A 9,269-nucleotide genomic window follows, 5' to 3' on the forward strand; every position below is an offset into this window, starting at 1 on the left:
GATTGCTGAGCACCTTGTCTCCATCCTTCAAGTAGTCTTCAAAGAGTTTATAGCAGGCATGCACAATAATTTGCAAATGAGGTTTGTTCTTCTCTCTTCAGTCCCAGGACCCGAGGTCCTACATTGGGAGCATAAGGTACCTTCAAGACTGTTACCATGCTGTGAAGGGGGTGGAACAAGGGAAAGCAAAAATATCACAAATATTTTTATTTTTTATATCAGCTATCTTTTTCTTGAGTCAGCATTTGCTTTGTTGCAGCATTTCTTGCTGTAAACCTGGAACTATTTTTTAGAAATTCTAATGAAGTTGTATCTGACTGGTTATGCTTATTTTTCAATGTTTTTGTGGAGAGATGATAGTTAAATCTGGCCATTTCATTTTGCTGAGGTCATCCTATCTCTAAATATGCCTCCCTAATCCTATTACAGGAGATTGCAAGAGGACAACTTGGCTCTAAAATCGATGCATGAACATGCCATTGGAATTGACCTCGCCAAAAGATGCCTCCCTAAATCCACAAGAACCTCCTTGTTTGAACACAGGTAGGCACTTAGAATTTTGTGATATATTTTTGACCCACAGGTTATTTAGAAGTGTTTTGTTTAATTTGAATATATTTGTGAATTTCCAGGGGTCTTTTTTTGTTGATGATTCTGATTTTATTCCATTTTGTTTGGAGTACATTCCTGATTGATCTCTACTGCTTTACATTTACTCATTCTGTTTAAGGCCTGGCATTTGATCTCTTCTGGAAAATGTACCATGAGCACTTGGGAAGAATGTGTACTCGTTGTTGAGTCAAGTGTTCAATGCATATTTATTAGGTCTTGTTGATTGTTAACTTTACTACTGCCTTGTTAGTCTTCTTCATAGTTGCTCTAACCGTTATTAAACGAAGGACATTGAAGGCTCCAATTATTGTGGAAATGTCTTTTCTCCCCTGAGTTCTGTCAGTTTTGCTTAGTGTACTGTTATCGCTTTTTAGGTACATATATATTCATAATTCTAATGTGTTTCTAATGAGTTGATTATTGTATGATTATCAAATATCCCTCTTTTGGTAACTGTTTTGGTGTTACTTTATTTGATATTGGTATAGCCACCAGATTTCTTGTGTTGCCAACAAGAAATATTATATTCCATTATTTTACTTTTGATTTTTTGTATGTTTAAATCTAAAATATGTTTTGTATAGAAAACATGTAGTTGGAACTGTTTAAAAATTTAATTTGACAATTTCAGCCTTTTGGTTGGATTTTTAATTTGTTCACATTTAATATCATTGCTGATAAGGTTTGGGATACTGACATATGCAATTTTGCTGTTTGTTTTTTTGTATGTCTCATGTTATCTTTTTTACTGCTTTTGCATTGAGCATACATTTTCTATTGTAATGTTTAAATTTATTTAATACCTTACTCTTTTTTTAAAAACCATTTTCTTAGTGATTTCTCTAGGGTTTACTCTTTACAGATTAACAGAATCTACTTTATATTAATACTAACATAATCATCATGAGATATAGAAATGTTATTTCAGTATAGCTCTATACCTTCTTCCATTTTTGTGCTATTATTGTTTTATACATTACATTTATGTATGTAAAAAACCCAAATCTGCATTTTATTATTATTGCTGTACATGCATTCATCTTTTAAAGAAGCTGAATAAAAAAGGAGAATATATACTTTAAAATTTTCATATTAACTATTTTATCATTTCTGATTCTATTCATTAGCTTCTGTAGATTTAAGTTGATGCTATTGATTCAAGTTACAGTCTAGTACAATTTTGTTACACCCCATTTAAGTTTTCTCCTACCCGCCTCTTTTATTCTATTATCTATTTTTAAATGCTGTAAGTCCAATGATACAATTTCATGCGTATTATTTTATACACTTGCTTTTAAAATCACTTATTAAGATAAAGGACAGGAAATATGTATATATATTTCACATATACAGAATATATATTTCACATATACAGAATATATATTTCACATATACAGTATATATTTCACATATACAGTATATATTTCACATATATACAGTATATTTCACATATATACAGAATACATATTTCATATATACAGAATACGTATTTCATATATATACAGAATATGTATTTCATATATACACTATATATAAGATATATACACAGTATATATAATATATACAGTATATATACTGTATTTTATAATTACATAAATACTTCAATCAGTTCTCTTTGTTTTTCTGTTTTTTGTTTTTAGATTTGGATTATCATACAAGGTTACTTGCTTTCAACCTGAATAGCTTACTGTTATACATTGTAAAGCAATTTTCCAAGTAACACATTTGCTCAGTTGTATTTGGGTAATGATTTTACCATTGTTTTTAATAGATACATTTGCTGGAAAACAGTTCTTGGTTGACAGCGTTTATGATTTCATAGCCTGTCTGCATTCTGGCTTCTTTATTTTTTTTTTTTTAATGAGTTATCAACTGTTAGTGGAATCCCCTCAAAGGTAACAAGTCATTCGTTTTTTTCCAACTCCTTTAAAGATAGACCTCTTTGTCTTTTAATAAACTTTTATAATATATCTGTGTGTGAGTATCTTTGGATTTATCCTGCTTAGAGTTTATGGAGCTTCCTGGGTGTATAGATTTTTTTTTCATCAAATTTCAAATGATTTCTGTCATTTAAAATTATTTTCTTTTGTTAGTTTCTCTTTTAGGTACTCACACTAGTACACTAGTGTCTTTAATGTTGTCCTACGTTTCCCTAAGCTCTGTTTATTTTTGTTAATTAATGAATCTTAATTTGCTCATTATTTCTCCTGGTTTTTATTACATAATTTCTATACATCTTGAAGTTTTTTAAAATTATTATTATTTTTTTACCAGCTGAAATCTTCTCTTAAGACACTCTAGTAAATTTTTAACTTGAATTGTATGTTTTCATTTCCAGATTTCAATTTGATTTTTAAAAAGTAATTTATATCTTTCTTAATAGTCTGTTTGTGACATTGTCATTTTACTTCTGTAAGCATGAATTCTTCTAGTTTTTACAAATATTTTTAATAGTCCATTAATGTCTTTGTCTATTAAGTTTCATATGTTGGCTTTCTCAGGAGTCACTTCTAATTTTTTTTCCTGTCCATGTGATAAATATTGCTGTTTACTTGCAAAGCTTATACCACTTGCTTAAAACTTGACATTATAAGTAATATATTCTAGACATTATGGATGCTCACCATCACTCCTTTGCCAGGTCTAGCTTTTGTCGTGGTTTACTTATGTGGTTGTTTAGTGGATGAGATGGACTAATTTTAATGTCCATGGGAACAGTAGCTATAATATCTCATATTTTTCTAATATTAGTAAATATTGTGGTTTTTTTGGTCTTAGTCTGACTACTGGTTGATTGATGCTATTGATCATTTCAATAAACCAGCTTTTGGTTGTGTTGATTTTCTTTATTGTTTTTCAATTTTTGATTTCATTGATTTTTGCTTTTTGTTATTTTTTACTACTTCTTGTTTGCATTTTAAATTGGTATTTTCAGTGCCCTAATTTAGATTACCAAGTTTTACAAGTTTTTAATCTTGTAATTATGGAGTTAATATGACACACTGCCTTCTAAGCACCGATTTTTGTTGCATCACACAAACTTTAATGAGTTGTATTTTTATTTACATTTACTTCAAAAGTTTTAATTAAAAAATATTTTTTACCCATTTGTTACTTATAATTGAGTAGATTAATCTACAAATATATGTGGGTTTTCCACCTATACTTCTCTTATTGATTTTCAATTTAATACCACTGTGTAATAACGTATTTTGAACGATTTTTTTTCTTTCAATTTTTAAAATAAAATTTATGGCCCAGAATGTGGTCTAATTTGGTGGATGTTTTATGTGAGTTTGAGTAAAATGTGTATTTATTTGTTTTTTGTTGGATGGAAGTTTCCATAAATGTCATATACATTAGATGGATTTATAATGGCATTTATGTCAACTTCATCCTTCTTACAGCTATTTTGAAAACTACAACTGTAATAGTGGATTTGTTTACTTATGTCTTACCTTCTCTTAATTATGTGTTGTGTATTTTACCACTGTAGCTAGGTGTATACACATTTAGAATTATATCTTCTTGGAGAATTGACACTTTTATTATTATGTTGCAACTCTGTTTATCTCTAATTGTCCTGCTCTAAAGTCTGCTATTTCAAAATTAATGTAATGACTCCAGCTTCGTTTGTTCAGTTTTAGCATGGTAAATGTTTCTTCATTTATTTCAAAACTATCTGACCCTTCATATTAAAAAGTATTTTTACAAATAGACATATTATTAGGTAATTTTTTATTCATTATAATAATCTCTATTCAGTTGCTGCATTTAGACTGTTCACATTTAAAGTTATAAATTATGTAGATGGATTAATAACAGTCATATTTATTATACTTTCTATACCTTTTCAGAGGCATATAGTTATGAATTCTTTGATTTTATTTGTGTGTTTTGTATAGCTTCGTTTTACTTTTTCCTTTAGTATATCAGCTACACATTTTAAAAAACATTTATGTTGGTTTGCTCTAGTGTTTACAATTTTTTTAATGAATCTAATTCAAGTCTTAAGTAACACTACTTGTCTTTGTATGTAGTTTATGTGTCTTATAATGGAGAGTTCCAAGTTCCTTCCTCCTGTCTCCCATGATATTGCACTCATCCATGTTTTATCCATGTGCTGTCATCACATGGATGATCACACATTTCAACTTAATACTTTTAAAAACAGTTATTAAGATCAATAAGAATAAGAAAAAATATTTTCCTTCATCTTCATTTATTTCTTCTCTATTTTTCTTCATATGAAACCTTTTTTTTCTGACTTACATCATTTCCTCATGCCTCATGTCTGTGGACATATTTTACAAATCAAATTTGCTAGAAAATTCCTTCCGTGTTTGCTTGTCTAAGAAATCATTGATTTCTTTTTCACTTTTGAAAGTTAGTTTAGCTGGACGTAGAATTTTGAATTCTATTTTTCTTTTTGCTTTCTCCTATTTTTCTCTTCTTTTTCTTTCAACTCTACATGTTTGCTCAGCTTTCTGCTGGCTTGTATTGTTTCTGACAAAACATCAGCACTAAAGCTTATCTTTATCCCTTTAAAGGTAAAGTATTCTCACCTTGTGCTAGTATCTTTCAAAATTTTATTTTTGTATTTTTTTCTGAAGTTTGAATATGCTATGAATAGGAATAGTATTTTTTGATACATATTCTGCTTTGATTTCACTCTGCTTCCTGGAACTGTGGTTTGGTGTCTGTCATCAATTTTGAAGAGGAGTTCTCACCCATGAGCGTTTTGCATATTTTTTTCTGCTTTGTTCTGTCTTCTCATTCTGGTGTTCACATTTGACATTATACACTTTTTAAAGGTTTGTTTCAGTTTGACACATAGAATTGTGCATATTTATGGGTACAATGTGATGTTTTGATATATGCTTATATCGTGTATTAATCAAATGAAGGTGAATAGAAAATTAAGTACTTTCTTTGTGGTGAGAACATTCTGAATGCTCTCTTCTGTTTTGAAATACATGATACTTTGTTGTTTGTAGTCATCATACTGTCCAATAAACACCAAAACATATTCCTCATATTTAACTGTAACTTTGTACCTCTTGACCATCTTTCCTCCTCTATCATCTCCCCTCCCCTCTCCAGCCTCGTAACCATTATTCTGCTTCCTACTTCTATGATATCGACTTTTTAAACTCCCATGTATGAATAAGAACATGCAGTGTTGGTCTTTATGTGCTTGGCATTTTTTGTTTGACATAATGTCTTTCTGGTTCATTCATGTTATTGCAAAGGATGGTGTTTCCATCTTATTAAAGGCTGAATAGTATCCATTGTGTATATATACCATTTTTCCTTTATTAAGTTGTTGATGGACACTGTAGTACATGTCCTGGCTACTTAAGTACAACTGAAATAAACATGGGAGTGCAGAAATCTCTTTTTATTTCATTTGAATATATACATTTTGACATTTTCCCATAGTTCTTGGGTATTTTGTTCCTTTTCTTTTCATTCATTCTTTTTCTTCGCACTTTATTTTGGGAAGTTTCTTTTGGCCTGTACTCAAATTCAGTGATTCTTTTCATAGTCATGTATAGTCTATTGAGTCCAAAAACATATTCTATATATAGATTACATTATTTTTGAATTTCTAGACTTTCTTTTGATCCTTTCCTAGGTTTTTAAAAAATCATTTTGCTAACATTGCCCATTTTCTTGCCTCTTATCAACAACTTTGGGACAAAGCTTATATAGTCTTTCTCTCTGGAGAGAAGGCCTTTGTTTTGCATATAACTCTGGTAGTACATCACAGACTTTATTCATTTTCCCCTGTCAGAGCCACGAGATCTTTCTCAAGTGTTTCCTGTGAGAATCTCCTAGGAGTTCTGGCTGTAAAGCCCATAAAAATGTATTGGACCACTAAAAATATTTCCTCAATTATTTTCTCACTCTCACCCAGTTCACAATCATCCTTCGGCGATTTGTTATAATTACTATTTAAGTGTGCATGCAAGTTTTTGCTATTGTTTGTTGGTGTTTTGTAATGCTCATGCTTTCTTAAATAATAGGAAAAAGGATATAATATATATGTTAGGACTTTTATATAATGTGTCCTAACAGTTTTTCTTTGCAGTGGTTTCTACCCCAGGTAAATAGATCTTGGCTGTAATCACCTGGATCAATCTGTCTCTCTAGATATTTAGAGGTAGTGATTTTCTTTTCCACCTCAATTTGCTTTTCCAAGTCAATTATCTGATAGGTCCAAGAAAATTTATTGATTTTCCTTTTGTCCAGTCTTTGATTATTGTAAGGATGTAAGCGATGACTTCTGAGCTCTTTTCATGTCTGAGCTGAAATTGGAAGTTTCCTAAAGGGGCCAGAAGATGTTCAATTTGTCTGAGTTTTAATAATTATTGTCTGTCTATGAACTTGATTGTCCATGTTTTCAGGCCAGTGTTCACAGTACATAAAAATGATTTTGATAAATTGCTTCTATTTTACTGGTTGGTTGGTTGGTTGATTTATTTATTTTCTGAAATGGCCTTGGTTTGTCTACGTATACCCCTTCACTTGATCATTAATCACACAGAAGAGTTCTTTGGTTCTGTCTTGATTTTGGTTTGTGCAACCATAATGGAAGACTATAACTATAGTTTGAATGTCTTTAGTTCCATAGGTTATAAATTCTAATTATATGATGTTTTCTCCACCAATTCCTTTCTACAGGAAACATATGAAACATTAAGGCATATGTACAAGAAACCCACAAAAGAAAAAAACCAAATTATACTGTCTATTTAATATAATGACATATTTCCTTTACTATAATCATATTTATATTGTATTTTAGCTCTTCATAATTTTTCTTTCACATAAATCCTTTCATTAATTACATTTTTTCTGTTGTTTTTCACCTTCTAACTTGAAAGCAGAACATAATAAAGAGATCAATAAAGTCTACATATTATTATCAACTTTAAGCATTGAAAATTAAGTTGAAATGAAATAAAAATAATCTTTAAAGCAAATAGAAACACAGGTTTTCTTAAATGTGATATTAACATCATTATTTAAATAAGGTTATTACCATAATCTGAAATTGCAATGAAATTGTCTACTGATGAGAAAAGTGTTTTTAAATTATATTTAAATATTTGGAAATGGGCTATCATAACAGTACATTCACTAGGAAGTCTTCCTAAACAACTATAAACATCATAATTTTAATAACAATAAAAATATTTTGATTGTACCATACACCATGCTTTATGCCTGCTTATATAACCACTAATTCTCAGACTAACCTAAGAAGATATAAAGTATTAGTCCAGCTAAAATTTATCATGCAATATTTTAAATATTCAAAAAGAATGCATTAAATATTAATACACTGATATCCAAATTTTAGTATTACACTAAATACGTGCATTTGAAGTTATTGTTTACCTTGACTGATAACATCCCTCTTCACCTCTAATGTAACCACTATCCTGGATTTCCTTTAAATCATTACTGTAACTTTAAAAAATTTATATCTACTGCCTAAGCATGTTTTACACTTTTTACTTTCTACACATTTCATCTCTGTGTCCTCTTCCACGTGCTTTTTCAATTCAGTATTTATTTAGTTGAACAGTGATTGATACTTTGTGATATGTAGCTTCAGTTTATTCAGTTTTATTGTGGATTACTATTTTATAATATTTATTTACAGAAATATTTAAATATTAGGCTGTTTTCCCAAATATTCTTTTTGGAAATAGGGATTTACTCTTGTTTTGGGTGAGATTATTCTCTTAAATGTATACACAAATGTGGACTTTTTTGTTTTTTTCTTTTGATTTTTGAATCTTATGAATTTTATGACTATTAATCTAGTTTATGTGTTAAAAGTACTTTCTTGCAGATTAGGACATCTTTTTAGGAGGAAAAATTTTAAATGTTGATGTATTCTAATTTATCATTTATTCCTTGATTTGTGTTGATTTTAAATACATTTTTTACAACCTTCAAAGCATAAACATAACACCTTACTGCTCTAAAAATTTATACAGATTTTCAAGTATGTCTTTAATTCATCTTGAATTCATTTTTATATATTGCTTAAGATTGTGATATATTTTGATCTATATTATTGACTTTCATTAGTGTTATTTGCGGAATTGACCAACCTTTACCTTGTCGTATGGAAAGATTGAGTCTGGTTCTCCACCACCCTATTACTTGATTTGTCAATCTTTATGCTAATAGTAGAGAAATTTAATAATTAAAATTTTATGGTCATGGTATATCTACTTATGTTTATGCTTTCCTTTCTAATATTATATACATTTTTTGTTTTCATCCTTTTTATATGTATTTAATTATTTTAAAATTCTCAAAAAAGTTATACTTGTCACATACAATAAGACATTTTGATATATATATGTATGCATATATAATGTATGTGTGTGTGTATATATATACATACATACATACATACATTGTGGAAGGACCAAATCAAACTAATTTTCACAGGCCGGGCATTACCTCAAATACTTATTATGTTTTTGTGATGAGAACATTTAACATTAACTCTGTTAGTTATTTTTGAGTACACGATTCATTGTTATTAACTATAGTTTCCATGTTATACAATAGCTCTCTTAAACTTATTATTTTTGCCTAAGTGAAAATTTGTATTTTTTGACCATCAC

General features: G+C 29.3%; 1 long non-coding RNA gene across 1 annotated transcript in view; it reads left to right on the plus strand.

Moving 5' to 3' along the window:
• LOC105529252 overlaps positions 1–9,269 on the plus strand; it is a 252,864-nt gene that overhangs the window by 239,593 nt on the left and 4,002 nt on the right. The window lies entirely within an intron of this gene.

Source organism: Mandrillus leucophaeus, unplaced genomic scaffold (genome assembly GCF_000951045.1).
Source record: "Mandrillus leucophaeus isolate KB7577 unplaced genomic scaffold, Mleu.le_1.0 Scaffold758, whole genome shotgun sequence".
Lineage (NCBI taxonomy): Eukaryota > Metazoa > Chordata > Mammalia > Primates > Cercopithecidae > Mandrillus > Mandrillus leucophaeus.